This window comes from Palaemon carinicauda, chromosome 38 (genome assembly GCF_036898095.1).
Source record: "Palaemon carinicauda isolate YSFRI2023 chromosome 38, ASM3689809v2, whole genome shotgun sequence".
NCBI lineage: Eukaryota > Metazoa > Arthropoda > Malacostraca > Decapoda > Palaemonidae > Palaemon > Palaemon carinicauda.
The window spans coordinates 15,376,085-15,392,959 of record NC_090762.1 but is presented as its reverse complement, the minus strand read 5'-3'; the positions used below and the strand labels follow the sequence as shown (position 1 = coordinate 15,392,959).

The 16,875-nt window shown below is 39.5% G+C and overlaps 1 long non-coding RNA gene across 2 annotated transcripts in view; it reads left to right on the top strand.

The window, feature by feature from the left end:
* Positions 1-16,875, top strand: part of LOC137630101 (uncharacterized) — a 102,054-nt gene that overhangs the window by 83,395 nt on the left and 1,784 nt on the right. Inside the window, exon 3 of one of the 2 annotated variants that reach the window (XR_011041653.1) lies at positions 1,818-1,999. The exons of the other annotated variant lie outside the window; for it this stretch is intronic. This is a non-coding gene — a long non-coding RNA (uncharacterized lncRNA). The remainder of the gene's footprint in view (positions 1-1,817; positions 2,000-16,875) is intronic. 2 annotated transcript variants of the gene reach the window in all.

Genomic DNA, 16,875 nt, shown 5'->3' with positions numbered 1-16,875 from the left:
TATTTGTTTACTAGCCTTTTCTCCAAGCATGATCTCTGTCATTATCTTGGCTGCTAGTTTGACCAAAGTCTCGCCTATGGAATGCGCTTTTCCTGTTTTAGCAATTAATAACGACACTTTGTATGAAGATTCAGTGGCCTTTGCTTCCTTTTTTCTGTGAATATCAAGTTTATTACATTTTCTTTGAAAAAATTCTATGGGTTTTCCCACATATTCCTTATGTCTGGACTCGAAATATCTTCTGAGCTTTGAGGGTTTCATAGCCTCATTAGCTAATGTTTCATAGCACAAAACACACTGTGGGATAATATCCTCACTGTTGCCTTGCCAAAAAAATCCAAGTTTCAAGTAATCACTGCAGTATTTACGCTTCTTTTTGGCTGTTTCTTGGTGTGTTTGCTTGTGCCCTACAGTGGTAACCGAGGCATCTGTACTGCTTTGGTTTGTGTCAGCGGTGTTCCCTTCATCCATGGCATCTGCGCCTGCCTCCAGTAGCTTGAGCTGAGTTGCACTGTTAGCATCGTTTCTTTCTTCTTTAAGGCCAGTGCTGTCTTGGTGGTTGTTCTGGAATTTAGTTTTTCTTTGTAAGTGAGCCTGTCTTGAGCCACAGATCCATTATCCTGATGCTAAAAAGTAAGCTAGGCTGTCTTCTGATGTTTATCCTGCAAGTAACTTGGCGAGGTCACGAGGTCTAGTATTCGAAATTTTAATCTCAAAAAGGTAGGTAATAACGTTTAACAAATGGCATATAAAAATCAGTATGTTGTCATAAGCATCCAGATGATTTTCTTACCTACAAAGAGGAGCACAAGCAACTGCTGTGTGTTCCTCACAGCAGCCTTAACGTCAACTGATATGTGGCGGGCGGCCGCACCACCGGGCATCAGTCAGTACAATGTTGCCAAATCATAAACACCACTGCCTTCTATAAAGTTGTTTTTTTGTGTGTCTTTTTGGAATTTCGTTGAGGATTTCACCCCAAGGGAGGAAGGCGGTATTACTTAAATTACTTCCATCCCAATGTGACTTAGCCACTGTAAAAAGCCATCAGGATTTGGTGCTACAAAAACAGGAATTTAGGACGTTTTGGCCGAAAATATTCCACGGACCCCTGGGGGTCCGCGGACCACACTTTAAGAAACACTGGTGTAGACTATGATGTCATAGTAGCACCTGTTGATTCTTATTTAAGCTTTCTCTTGAATCATAGCATATTAGCTGTTGATTTAAAAATTTCCTATGATACTGATATATTTCATGACGGTCGGTTATAATTAAATTCTACAGATCATTTGTATAGTCAAAATAGTTATTTGAGTATATGATTATTATTTTCGACCCATATCAATTTAATAGTATATAAAAAATGAGGGATTTGCATTAAAAATTCAAATTGGTTATCTTGCAGTATGTGTAAGAAATTTCTAACAAATGATTTAGCTTCATATGAATATCGAAAAACGCATATGGAAAAACTGATATCAAAAGGAAAATTTATAATAATCGTAACAGTTTTAGTTTTAAATGAAATTCAACCTGACATTTATTAATTTATACCTGTAAAATAATGTTTTAATGGAAGTATGTAATGTTAATGTTTTTGTAAAGATCCTAAATTTACAGTAGCTAACAATATGTAAAATTTAAATTCACATACTGAATGTGAAAACCTTGGCGGGGTGTTATTGTAAAGAAGAAAATGAAATGTAAGTTTACGGGCAAATGCTATTTTTTCATCAAATTTTTTCACTATAAATTAATTGTATCAATCGGTCGAATTGCACTTTCATAGGTTTAATATTTTTTCTTTCTTTCAGGAACGTGTATTATCGACTTTCAACGGAACGTGAACGCAGAGGCTAAGTGGTCGTCGACCTTGTACTTGAAAGATTCATTGGGTGGATTTATCTCAACACGTTGCTTTCCATGCTATTTTGATTCAAATAATTGGAATAGAGACAACTCAAGATTTTGTCAGGAGGAAAACTACAGTCGCAATGTAATTATCTGGTTTTTATTTTTTCTCTACTTCATATATGGTGGCAAGTAAGTTATTCCTGTTGAGGATTGTATATGAACTATGGTATTGGTATCAAAGCAGCTATCTTCTTTCAACTATGAACTTTCGTACAATTTTCTTTTTATATGGAATTTCTTGTTACAAATTGTTTGAACAAGGGATTTTCTTAAAGCTGTTGAATTACGTAAGCTGGTAATTTTAATATTGAGATTTTAAAAAGGGATTTTGACGTGGGAAAATCTATTTCTGGTGAATAAGAAGCTGAATAATATAAACAAAAAAGGGCAAGGCCCCCTCCAAAATCTCAAAACTCATAGATCTGGTACTTAACTTAGATGTAGTGACAGTGGAGTCGGACATCTTGAGGTAAATCCAGAGAAAAACCAGCGAAATACACACACCAGACAAAATACGGTTATCAAACTGCGTGCTAATAAAGGAGTGTTGTCACTGGCGTGGGTTTGCTAGTAGTAGTACGATGTTGAACGGCACCTCGCTGTTCGGGGATTTTGACAGGAGATATCTAAATGGTGCGAGGCCTCTGGTTGTGATTTAACACGCCCCAGTATTATATCGACACCTTATACAGGTGAGCGAGCTGGGTTCAACTTGGCATTCCCATGCAATTTTTTCTCTGGTAATATATAGCAGTTATATACCTTAGAAATGGTGCTAAAGGAGCATTTCACTGGGCGGCACGAGTCGGAGCCCAGAAATAGGATTTTGAATGAAAATTGCATTAAACAATTGGATCTTTAGTGATTACGTTTTGTGGCACAAACTTTGAGGGGTTTATCGAAATATATAAATTAATCACGTAACTTTTTTATGGAAAGCCAAAGTTTTGAATCGTTGTTAAAGTCCTAAAAGGCAGTAATCTAACTGTTACAAACTCCAAGTCCCCCTTTTGTTTTAATTATTTAATACAAGGTAGTTCTTCCTTTTCACCCTTGAATTTAGTGTTCTGCTTTTCCACTTAGGGAAGTACCACGAACTTTTAACAAATATCGAAATCCATGTTTTGTCATTCAAGAGCGCAGATAGTTAATAGTATAGATAGGCAATAGCATTAAATACTTATTAAAGTACTAAGTTTGAGGTTTATGCCGTTTGATTACTACCAGTTTTTTTTTTCCAAAAATAGAAAATTGACGTTTTAGGTGTGTTTATTCTTAAAGTAGGAATTTAGTGTTGATTTTTGATAAGTTTAAATGTGTATTTCTGGAATCCAGAAACCCTGTCAGAATATATCTTTACCATCCAGGTTAAGTTTACCTAATTTTATTTTAGATTTAGCCACAAAATTAATCCAACCGCTCTTTTTTTATAAGTTAAAGTTAATTTAATACACCTTTGTCTACTTGAACCATGCGCAATTGAAATGAAGCAATGTGTGTGTGAAAGTCACTTGACTGAAAATAATGTAATGTTGACCAGCAGCATTACATTATTTTCAGTCAAGCGAATTTCAAATACCAAGGATAGGGAATTTGCAGAATACTGTCAACCTCAAGATAGTATTTGAACTTGTAGAAACTGTAAATTATTTTCACAGAAAGAAATTGACATCATAGTAAATTCTACCATATTGGTGTCAGTAAAGTTTATTGATTATTTATAACTGGGCTGGTAAATAGTGACTTCCATTTCTAATGGTAAATTAAACATTTTCTGATTAGGCTCCTGTAAACTAATTCTAATGTACTATTCATTAATTGATAATATTTAAAAAAAATTCCAGGTTTATACTATTTTCTCGTATTGCATCTGTATTATTTTAACGAGCCGTAAGCGAAGATACTTTTATATTCCGTAATATAAACCGGACTAGCTTTACTGATACAGCGAACAAGGTACTGCGAATGTGGAACAGTTAGCTTATTGATCACAGTTCTCGTATTTCTTAAATGTACAATATCCAGAAATACATAATTGTGCAATAAGTAAGATGTAAGGATTATCATTAATTGGCATGGTTGTGGTTTCTATTAACATGGGAATGCTTGGATGTACTGTAAGTTGTATTAAAATGCATTTGCTGTATCTTATAGCTCTTGGCTTCAACCACGTTTTACCCTTCCTATTTATCCTCATGTTTTTTTGTCTCCTTTACGTCCATTCCTACTTCCTTTCTCTTGTCTTGTTACCTAGTTTCTATTTAGTTCATAGAGTACAGGGATATTTGTCTAGGTTACTCCCCTGCGCTGAATGGTCTCCCTAGCCTCAGCTTCGGGCGAGATGGCCCATATATTTTTTTTTTTATATATACATACGAAGCACTCTATACCTCTAAAAATACTAAATATTGCAGTTTTCATCAAAGTAGTAGCAGTTTTCTGCTGAGAATGAAAAGTTTGCGAGATTTTCATATTTTGAAGAAAAATATTAAAATTGGTGTAAACAACATTACCATGCATACCTTAGTTTTTTAGTGTGTGGACTACAAACAAGTTGAGTGTCGAACCTTAAACGGTCATTTAAACGTTGTACCATGAAAAGAAGTTGAATGTATACGATAAAATATAAATCACGAAAGGTCTCGTAAAGAGTATTGTTCCCCTGTAGTACATAATTTTCGCAAGATTCATCTTTCATTTTCGGGAAAGACGTCTTTTTCATCGTTCCCTCTTATGATTCAATCATAGTCGACAGAAACCGCTCAAGAATAAACTTCCAATGGCTCATTCAAATTTCGTATTATAACTTATTTAGGTCAGAGAGACTAGGTAAATTTGTCAAGTCACCTGTTGGGTCCTCTTATACTCGTATGTTCCAGTAAAGTAATTTTAGCATCACGTTTGGCAACTGCTGTATCTCGCAGTCCCATATATTTTATTCCCTTAATCATGATATATTTTTTATATATAAAAATTGGTTATTCGTGTTCTTTGCTTCAGATTATCATTAGTGATCCTGATCCTAAAAAACTTAGGTATCAAGTACCGCATTCACATCGTTTTGGCAAGTTTGGCAGCAAAACTATTATTGAAATTTCTCAATAAATGCCAGAGTAATGTTATATCGTACTTTAATAATTATTAAATATGTAAGGTTTTTATCAATCTCCATATAAGGACATTAATGATTATGACATGGTAATCATAATTTTCAGATTTACAAAAAACATTTGTCAAACGTGTGTTTCCTGTTAGACTCTTTGAACTTTTGGGGGCTATGACTTTCAAGTCTAAGAGCCCCCGTCCAGACGTGATCCGGGCAATCTGCGCACGCATGTTGCAGTTTAAAAATTTGAAGGGGAGTGGCATCAACCATATACTTCCAATAACCAAAGTGTAGAAATGTTGTAAGACGGGTGGAATGCTTGTTTATAAGAATGTCGAGAAATTCTGGTGACAGTTCTTGATTATACTAACTATTCCAATGTTTGATACAGATGTAGAACATCAACATTCATGTAGGCTCCCCCTATTGACATACGAATGAGGGAGGTTAGCTTGATTTTAAGAGTCTGAAGTAATCTTGCATTCTTAGTAGTTTCTAGTTTAGAGAGGGGGTTCAATAAATTCAAACCTGCTTATTTCTAAGCACCGTCATTTCACATCCTTTTATGAGAAATAAGTTTTATAATCATAAACGTTCTATGTAAGAATTGTTATTTCACATCACTCCTGATAATGTGACATCGTCATTTAACACTAGAGAATTTGGCGAAGGTTATATTATTACGCACTTTATCATTTGAAATCCATTACAGGAGATAATTATTTTATCAGACTTTGTTCGTAATCCTTTAAAAAAGTTCTAATCACCTGAGAGGTGATATTTTTTAAAAGAAAAAATCTTTGCTAGAACTTCTAGAGGATTAAAACCTTTCTCTCTCTCATATCAGTTTGTTTCCCTTTTAGAAGAAATTTTTGTTAGACTAAAACCCTTCCCTCTCACATACTAGTTTGTTTCCCAATTAAAATATTTGTTAGAAGACTCGAACCCTTCGCTCTCCCAAATCAGTTTTCCCCAATTTGAAATAGATATTTGTTAGAGGACTGAAACCCTTACCTCTCCCAAACCTGTTTGTTTCCCGTTAAAATAGTTTTTTGTTACTATATAAACCCTTCCCTCTCCCAAATCAGTTTTCCCCCATTTAAAATACATTTTTGTTAAAGGACTGAAACCTTCCCTCTCCTAAATCAGTTTTGTTTCCAATTAAAATAGTATTTTGTTAGATTACTGAAACCCTTCCCTCTCCCAGATTAGTTTTCCCCTTTTTAAAATAGATTTTTTATTATATCACTGAAACCCTTCCCTTTCCTAAATTGGTTTTCCCCCATTTAAAATAGATTTTTGTTAAGGTACTGAAACCTTTCCCTCTCCCGAATCAATTTTCCTCCGTTTGAAATAATTTTTGTTAAAGGACTGAAACCCCTTCCCTCTCCCAAATCAGTTTTCCCCATTTAAAATGGATTTTTGTTAGAGGACTGGAACCCTTCCCTCTCCCAAATCAGTTTGTTTCCAATTAAAATAGTTTGTCAGAAAAGTGAGACCATTCCCTATCCCAAATCAGTTTTTACCCATTTAAAATATATTTTTGTTAGAGTACTGAAACCTTTCCCTTTCCCAAATCAGTTTTCCCCCATTTAAAATAGATTTTTGGTAGAATACTGAAACAATTCCCTCTGCAAAATCAGTTTTGTTTCCAATTAAAATAGTGTTTTGTTTGAGTACTAAAACCCTTCCCTCTCCTAAATCAGTTTTCCCTCATTTAAAATATATTTTTGTTAGAGGACTGATACCTTTCCCTCTTCAAATTAGTTTGTTTCCAATTGAAATAAATTCTTGTTAGCGTACTAAAACCCTTCCTTCTCCTAAATCAGTTTTCTCCCATTGAAAATAGATTTTCGTTAGAGTAATGAAACCCTTCCCTCTCCCAAATCAGTTTTTCCCCTTTTAAAATAGATTTTTGTTAGAGTACTGTACTGAAATCCTTCCCTCCCCCATATCAATTTTCGCCCATTCACAATAGATTTTGGCTAGAGGACTGAAACCCTTCCCTCGCCCAAATCAGTTTTGATTCCAATCAAAATAGTGTTTTGTTAGAGTAATGAATCCCTCCCCTTTCCCAAATCCGTTTTCCCCCATTTAGAATTGATTTTTATTAGAGGACTGAAACCCATCTCTCTCCCAAATCAGTATTCCCTACATTCAAAATAGTTTTTTGTTTGAGGACTTAAACCCTTCCCTCTCCCAAACTAGTTTGTTTCCCAATTAAAATAGATTTTTGTTAGAGGACTAAAACCCCTCTCTCCCGATTAAATTTGTTTTCCAATTAAAATAGCTTTTTTTTATAGGGGACGAAAACCCTTCCCTCTCCCAAATCAGTTTCCCACTTAAAACAGGTTTTTGTTAGAGGGCTGAAACCCTTCCCTCAGTAAAATCAGTTTTCCTCATTTGAAATAGTTTTGTTAGAGTGCTGAAACAATTCTCTCTACCAAATCAATTTCCCATTTGAAATAGTCTTTAGTTAGAGGACTTAAAATCCTTCCCTCTCCCGAATCAGTTTGTTTCCCATTTACAATGTTAAAAGACTACCCTTCCCTCTCTCAAATCGAATTGTTTCCAATTTAAAATAGATTTTTGTTATTGAGAAGAAAATAGATTACCGACGAGACCAACTGAACATCCCAACCCAATATGATTAGATTAGGGTGACCTAAAGTTCTTATCTGTACTCTGGAGGAAAATGAATTGCTGATTAAAAACAACACATTTCAATTTTTTTTTTGGACAATACCGGTACTAAATAATAAAGGCTAGTGGTGTTATGGGTGTAAGTTTTACCTTAAAATTAATGTTATACGCATAATTTCAGTTGATTTAGAGGAGTTAGGAGCCATTTAGGATATAAGTAATTTGAGAGGGTTTAAAAGTTTGGCGTATGCTCTCTTACTGCAGTTATCTAAGTAATCAAGAATCGTAATACGGTACTTACAAAATCCATTTTCTTGAATTTCACTATTAGTTTTTAACTTTTGTCCACATAATTCTTGTAACGGTCTGTAATATTCTCTCTCTCTCTCTCTCTCTCTCTCTCTCTCTCTCTCTCTCTCTCTCTCTCTCTCTCTCTCTCTCTCTCTCTCTCTCTCTCTCTCTCTCTCTCTCTCTCTCTCTCTCTCTCTCTCTCTCTCTCTCATCTATATACGCATATATCTCCTGCATAGAATTTTCTTATGTAATAGTAAAATTTCTTACATAAAAGCAAAACCATATTCAGTTATACGATACTTTATTCACAATGACAAGGTTCATGAATTGTCATGGCCTATCTGTGGCAATACTTACTGAAAGAAATAACTTCGCTATTTAATTACATCTTTCCCAATGATTGTTAATGGAACTTTAACTTCCCTTATCACTTTAAAACTAATACCAAAGATATTCGATGTTAACACTGCTGAGGGAACTATGATCCCCCCCTTCGCAACAAAAAAACTCCTGTCATTGCATTCATGGGAGCTAAAAAACCCAATGAGGAATAAAAAGCATTTCTCATTTACCAGTAGAAAATTCTGATTCATTTGAGTGCTTTCGTATTTTGTCCAAAACTTGCTCATCTCTGTCCATGACGAGATTACTAATGTGACTGGTGATATACATAGGAAGATAGAAGGATTCAGCCTCTGTAACACATGTAATTTTAACCAACTTAATTCTGCCATTGAATTAGTGGTAATGTTTCCTCGTTTCCGTTGATAAGGTTTTGTTGTATCTCTGGTCATTATTAAGGTAAATCATAAGTTATGTTAACGTGGGTGATGAATGTAGATATTTTGGGAAAAAATTATTTTCCCTCAAAAAGTAATGATTAATTCAATTTACTGTAATTGCGTTATTAGATAAAATTTCACACTGCATTTTTAAGAGTAAATTACAATAAATTTTAATTTCACTTATGAAAATAGTCAGTTTTTTTTTTTTAAGGAAGCCATTATGGATTAAAGATTAACGATTCATTTTGCATTGTGATATTTTTTTAAACAAAAAAAATCTTAAATTTACATTTTATGAATAGAACTTACCTGGCAGTTATATATACATAGCTAATAATCTCTATTTCAGCAGAATTTTTCTAAACGAGGCAACCGCCTTGTGGTGGTTGGGTGGTTACACCCGTTAATGGGTGGTAGGAGGATTCATTCCCGTTTTCTGTTCTTCAGTTCATCTCTGCCGGCCGGATCGACAACACGTTGGTCCGTCATTAAGAGTTTTTCTTCGCTTTCCCTGTATCGGTGTACCAGTCTGCTATTTGGTGAAGTACTCTGATTTGGGGTTTTGGCAATCGTGTTTTTGTTATTTCTTTACTTTTTTGCTGTTTTCATTATGAGTGAAAAAAGTCATTACCGTGTGTGCAAATGAGGAATGTAAGGTGAGACTACCGAAAATGGCGGTAGACCCTCACACCGTGTGTTTGAATTGTAGGGGTTTTGTTTGTGCCCTTAGTAATAGTTGCGGGGAATGTAAAGTTTTGGATGAAAATGATTGGTTGATTATGAAGCGCTATGTGCGTAAAATAGAGCTCGATAGAGTTAGGAGAGCTTCTAGGTCTAAGTCTAAGTCTGTTAGTGGTAAGGAAGACGAACTTAGTGTAGATTTATCTTTTGAACCTATAATTGATTCCTCTTTGGAAGTTGATCCTATCCTTGAGTTAGTAACTCCTGCACCTCCTACAGGATCCATATCTGCGGATGACCCTCGGTACGCTAGTTTGGCTGCCGAGTTGAAGGCCATTAAAGAACAACTGGAGGCCTTTAAAGGTAAGGATAGTGAAAGTGCTTGTGTTAGTGCAGTGGAGGTGGCGACTGACCAAACCTGTCATTACCCTAGGCCTAGACCTCTACCAAGCTCCCAGGACCAAGGGAGAAGGTACGTCGACAACCGAAAGGGGGTGAGAGGTACGTCTCCTCGGTCAGCCGTCTCCTCAAACAGCCCTGTTGCCGATTCCCAGGCTGTTCTTGATCGTCACGGAAAAGACGTGTCGGATGTGTTAATTTCTTCTCCGAATTCGCCCAGACGTAAATGGAAGTTTGAAGCGTCAAGATCTACTAAGAGGAGATGGAACCGCGACGAACTGTCTCGTTCTTTCTCTCCCGGTTCTAGCAGTTATGAACCTTGTCCGTCGGAGGATGATTTCGACTCCGTGCCTGTGAAAAGGGCAAAGCCTAAGCCTGCAAGTCAGGATTTTACTGCCGAAGATCCTCCCCCTTCTACGAGTGTTATTCGTCAACCCTCCTCTTCGGGGACACAAGACCCAGCTGATGTTGCTAAATCCTTTATGTCTGTCATGCAGGAACAACTTTTTACATTAGTGCTAGCATTTAGCCGCCCTCACGCCCAGTCTGATAGACGTAAAGACGACTCATTACCTATTAAGAAGTCTGCTTCTAAGAGAGAACCGAGTTCTTCTCTAAAGAAAACTTCTCCCTCTCTGCGCCAGGATGAGGAATGTGTGCTTTCACAAGGCGATACTTCTTCTCGATACCAGGACGATACGGGTTCTCGTTCTCGATACCGGGACGATACTATCTCGAACGATACTGCTTCTCGTTCTCGATTCCAGGACGATACCGCCTCTCGTTCTCGATGCCAGGACGATACCGCCTCCCGTTCACGATACCAGCACGATACCGCCTCTCGTTCACTACGCCAGGACGATACCGCCTCTCGTTCACTACGCCAGGACGATACCGCCTCTCGTTCACGACGCCACGATGATACCGCCCCTCGTTCTCGACACCTGGACGATACCGCCTCTCGTTCACGACGCCATGACGATACCGCCTCTCGTTCTCGACGCCAGGACGTTACCGCCTCTCGCTCTCGGCACCAGAACGATACTACCTCTCGTTCTCGGCGCCAGGGCGATACCAACCTGCCTCTTCGGGACGATACTGCCTCTCGTTCCAAGGACTCTTCTAGCGCTGGGCTCCAGGATACAACCCATCTTTTGCAGGACGATTCCTTTGATTTGCCATTGTCGGATTCTAAGGAACCTTCTTCTCGTTCGAAGGATGTTGGAGATGTGGATCAGGACCTCGAGGAGGTTTCTGATGACGATGAACCTGCCGACGCTGCTGGAGATTACAAAGTTCTCTCTCTGCTCCCTTCTTAAACTTTTTGGAGAGGAATTCCAAGCTGCTGCCCCTCAATCTCCTCAATCCCAATTTAACAGAGAGAAGGCCAAGAAACAGTCGGCCTTCATCAAGATGAAACTGTTGATTTCCGCAAAGAAGGCTCTTGCGAAGATTGATGACTGGATGAAGGAGCGGAGACAAGCAGTTAAGACTTCCATCTCGTTTCCACCCGCTCGTCTTGCTTCAAAAGCGGGTATGTGGTATGAAACTGGGGAACCTTTGGGTCTGGGAGTGCCTTCCTCCTCCAAGGGTGACTTCTCTGGCTTAGTGGACTCGGCTAGAAGGCATGCTCTCAACTCAGCCAAGGTCATATGGTTGATGTTGGAGCTGGATCATCTCGTCAAAGGTATTTTTAGAGCCTTTGAGGTTTATAGTTTTCTAGACTGGTCGCTAGGGACTCTGGCAAGAAAAACTGACCAGATGGAAGGAACTAGGGACCTTACCACTGTATGAACAAGGCCCTCAGAGATGGGGCGAATGAGTTGGCTGCGCTGTTCTCAGCTGGGATCCTAAAGAAGAGAGCCCTGCTTTGCTCTTTTACTTCAAGGTCTGTTACCATTGCGCAGAAGTCTGAGCTTCTTTACGCCCCCCTGTCTCAAAATCTATTTCCCGAGTCCCTGGTTAGAGATATTACGCTTTCTCTAGCCCAAAAAGCCACCCAAGACCTTTTATCTCGTTCTGCTCATAAGCCCTTGGCAGCCACTCCTTCTTCGAAACGAGAGGAAAAGAAATTCCAGCAGCCCTTTTGGGGCAGGACTACTTCTTCAAGACCAGATTTTAGAGGAAGAAGGCAAGAGTCAGGACCAAGATCTACCAGGGGTTCGTTCAGACCTTGCTCCAGAAAATGAAGTTCGTCTCCTCCAGACAGTAGGCGCAAGACTGTCAGGTTTTTGGCAGTCTTGGAAGAGGAGAGGGGTGGACACCTGGTCCCTCTCAGTCATTAAGGAAGGATACAAGATCCCCTTTCTGAAGAAACCACCTCTCGCAGATGCTCCGCTGGCCTTAATAGCCCGGTACACAGATCCGGGGAAACAGAAGGCTCTAATAGACCTAGTCGACCAAATGCTAGACAAGGGAGCGATAGAACCGGTTCGGGATCTATCCTCCCCAGGCTTTTACAATCGCCTGTTTCTAGTCCTCAAGAACTCGGGCGGATGGAGACCCGTCCTGGATGTCAGCTCTCTCAACGTCTTTGTGGAGAAGACAAAGTTCTCCATGGAGACGACTCAGTCGGTGCTGGCATCAGTACGTCCAGGGGACTGGATGGTGTCCCTCGACTTGCAGACTTGCAGGACGCGTATTTCCATGTCCCCATCCATCCGACTTCAAGGAAGTACCTGAGATTTGTAATGCAGGGCAAGTTCTTCCAATTCAGAGCTCTCTGCTTCGGTCTCAGCACGGCTCCTCAAATCTTCACCATGATAATGGCGAATGTGTCAGGCTGGCTGCATCAAGAGGGGATAAGGATATCCTATCTGGACGATTGGCTGATTCGTTCACGATCGAGGGAGAAATGTTTGGAGGATTTACGGAAGACTTTTATGATGGCTCAAGATCTAGGCCTGGTCATCAACAGGGAGAAGTCTCAGATCAAGCTGAATCAGACTATTCTCTATTTGGGGATAGTTCTGAATTCAGTTCTTTTTCGGGCCTCTCCCTCACAGGAAAGACGGACCAAGTGTCTCGAAAAAGTCAGAACTTTCCTGGACAAGAAGAGGTGCTCAGCGAAGGAGTGGATGAGTTTGCCGGGAACTCTATCCTCCCTCGAACAGTTTGTCTCTCTGGGGAGACTCCATCTAAGGCCTCTACAGCACTTTCTTTCGAAAACGTGGAACAGAAAGACGCAGGAAGACTCCTTTTCCTTCCCCATTCCAACAGAAGTCAAGAATCTTCTGAAGTGGTGGCTGGATCCAGCCATGTTAGGGGAAGGGATCTCCTTACACAAGAACCACCCAGACCTAGTGTTGTTTTCAGACGCATCAGAGTCAGGTTGGGGGCCAACACTAGGAAGCAAGGAGGTCTCAGGCTATTGGGAAGGAAATCAGCTGGAATGGCACATCAACAACAAGGAGCTGATGGCCATTTTCCTGAGTCTAAAGGGCTTCAAAGACTTGGTGTCTGGGAAGATTGTGGAGGTCAACTCGAACACCACAGCTCTTGCTTACATCAAAAAGCAAGGGGGGACTCACTCTCTGTCTCAGTTCGAGACAGCAAGGGAGCTCCTTCTTTGGGCGAAGGAGAACAAGATAGGTCTGCTGACGAGGTTTGTTCAGGGACATAGAAATGTGAGGGCGGACATGCTCAGCAGGAAAGGGTAGGTCCTTCCCACAGAATGAACCCTCAACCAACAGGTCTGTCAGTGTCTCTGGAGGCTGTGGGGGAGACCCCTCATCGATCTTTTCGCCTCCAACTTATCCAAGAGGATCCCCAACTATTGCTCCCTGGTTCCGGACAAGGAGGCAATAGCAGTGGACGCCTTTTTGATGGATTGGACGGGGATAGATACATATGCCTTTCCCCCATTCAAGATCATCAATCTGGTAGTCAGGAAATTCACTTTCCTCGATTCAGGACGAATGATCCTGGTAGCTCCTTTCTGGCCGATGAGGGAATGGTTCACGGAGGTGGTGGACTTGTTGATGGACTTTCCAAGAAGCCTCCCTGCAAGTCCAAAGCTGCTCAGACAACCCCACTTCGAGAGGTATCATCAAAACCCCCTCGCTCTCAATCTGACTGCCTTCAGACTATCGAGAAGCTCGTCAGATCGAGAGGATTTTCAGCGCAAGCTGCGAAAGCTATCGCCAGAGCGAGGAAGGTCTCTTCACAGAGGGTCTACCAGTCCAAGTGTGAGACTTTTAGGGCTTGGTGTAGGAAGCACAAGATTTCCTCATCCACTACCTCTGTGAGCCAGATTGCAGATTTCTTGTTGTACCTCAGGCAGGACGCTAAGCTGGCTGTGTCCACAATCAAGGGGTACAAAAGTATGCTCGCTTCAGTCTGTCGGCATAGAGGTTTGGACTTGTCTCGCGATAAGGACTTACATGACCTCTTGAAATCTTTTGAGACAACCAAGCAGGTCCAGTTAAAGCCCCCTTCTTGGAACCTTGATGTGGTTCTTAAATTTCTGTGCACCAAGAGATTTGAGCCCATCTCACAGGCTCCCCTTAACGAGGTTACGAAGAAAACCCTCTTCCTTTTGGCCTTAGCAACAGCTAAAAGTGTCAGTGAAGTCCATGCAATTGAAAAGCAGGTAGGCTTCAATCTGAATGGGGCAGTTTGTGCCTTAAGATTAGACTTCCTCGCTAAGAACGAGAACCCTTCAAAGGCCTGGCCAAGGACCTTTGAGGTTCCTAACTTGACTAACCTAGTGGGTCAAGAGCAAGAGAGGCTCCTCTGTCCAGTGCGAGCCCTCAAGGCCTACTTGTCTTGCACAAAAAATGTGAGAGGCTCTTCTAGCTCCTTGTGGTGTTCTGTGAAAGATCTCAGAAGCCCCTTTCCAAGAACGCTTTGTCTTTTTTCCTGAGGGAAGTTATAAGAGAAGCGCATCTCTTGTGTGAGGAGGAACACTTCGGACTTTTAAAAGTGCAGGCTCACGAAGTGAGAGCCATTGCGACCTCGCTTGCTTACCGCAAGAACATGTCGGTCAGACAAATTATGGATGCGACATTCTGGAGGAGCAACTCTGTGTTCGCCTCTCATTACCTCAGAGAGGTGAGAGTGGATTATGAGAAATGCTATACCTTGGGCCCATACGTAGCTACGGCTTCTGTATTAGGCAAAGGAGTTACTACCTCCCCTCAACCTTAGTTTTGTATACTTGTGCGTAGGTTGGTGTTTTTATTGGTTGTCTGAGGACTTCGACTTGTGTACAGTCACCTCAGTCTAGTTAGATAATTTTTATCTACTTTGCAAAGGTTAGGTGGTTGGTTTTGGTAAGGTTGCAGTTTTTATATTGGGCAATAGGTAGTCCTGAAGTCTTGTCAGATTGTTGGTCTCCCCCCGTTGACAGACTCGATTGAGTGTTTTCAGCACTGCAGGTCACATCCTAGCTGACACTCCTTAGGGAAAGCGTTGGTTGTTTCCCCAACGATGTTTACTGTTTATCACCCTCCTCCAAGTGTGTTAATCAGCTATGTATATATAACTGCCAGGTAAGTTCTATTCATAAAAATCGAGTTTTTATGATAAAACAAAGTTTTATGAATACTTACCTGGCAGTTATATATACATTCGAAGGCCCACCCACCTCCCCTCAGGAGACAGGTCGGGCATAGATGAACTGAAGAACAGAAAACGGGAATGATTCCTCCTACCACCCTTTAACGGGTGTAACCACCCAACCACCACAAGGCGGTTGCCTCGTTTAGAAAAATTCTGCCGAAATAGAGATTATTAGCTATGTATATATAACTGCCAGGTAAGTATTCATAAAACTTTGTTTTATCATAAAAATCCATTTTATTGAATTAATATTATCGGGTCTAACACAGAGGCACTTCAAGTCTATTTGCTAATACAGCATTGCTTAATAGCTTCTCTTTGATGTTTCTTTTGATTTGGTGTTATCAGCATAAAGGGAGTTAGGGTTAATTTCTTGTATTTTTTTTTATTGGTGACCTTCCAATATTTTCCCTCCCTTGGAATTTTGAAAAAGCCCCAGTTAGAAAATGTGGGGCTAATAATATAATTTTGTCCGCTTTTACTTGGTACTTAATATTTCATAGGTAGTAAAGTATCAGTGGAATATTAGCTTTGCCAAAGTTCAAATACTTATTTTTAGTCCCTTTATATAATTTAGCAAATAGCAAATGTTGAAGGTAACACGTGAATGTTGAAAGTACCCTTAATAAAATTCAGAATTAAAAAAAAATTTGTTCAGCTAAACTGCAAAAGACACTGATGTAATTGGACATGCAACCAGACACGTTATGATAATTTCCCCATATCCCCTCTTGACTTTATGCTAATCTCAACTGTAATCCGAGCAGAAGTACCCTGGCTTATGTATTTATAAGGGGATTACAATTCCCAAAGGAGATTAGCATCACGTTAATGAAGGGAAATGAGAAAAAGTATCTCAACGTATCAGAGGTGCGAGCTTCACAATTTAGTTTCTCTGTGAAATGGTTAAATTAGCAAATAAGTTTATAAGGATTTCTTTATTCATAGTGATTAACTAATGTGCATCAAATAAATAGAGGAAATCTGAAAAAGATGCAAAGCATTGTTGTGGGGGAAAATATTTCACAATTATTAAACAGGTTCTGTTTCCACACAGTGCTCTGCATGACGTTTGAAGCAGATATTTATAGATTACGTCTGCTATTCTATTCTGCCTTTTTTTTTTTTTTCTTAAAGACTAGGGTGTATAGCAGATAATCTACAACGGGGATGGAGAACCTTTTTTTGGATGAAGGCCATCTTGCAAATTCCTCAATGCTCATTAAGGCTGACTAGAATTTTGTTGGTTATTTTATCCTCCAAGTAATTTATTAGTAATCCAAAGAAAGAGTGACAGGTTTATAAAAATTTAAAGCATTACATTTTAAAATATCCGAGTTAAGTACTTTTTAAACAAGTAATCAGTAAATGAATTAAATTGAAAACTAAATTTTCAAATATTTCATTCAAGTTTGGGTAGTTTTCAAATTAAGTAAATGAATAATATCGAAAGCATGTAATTTTCAAATTACTTTAGTTAAGCTAGTA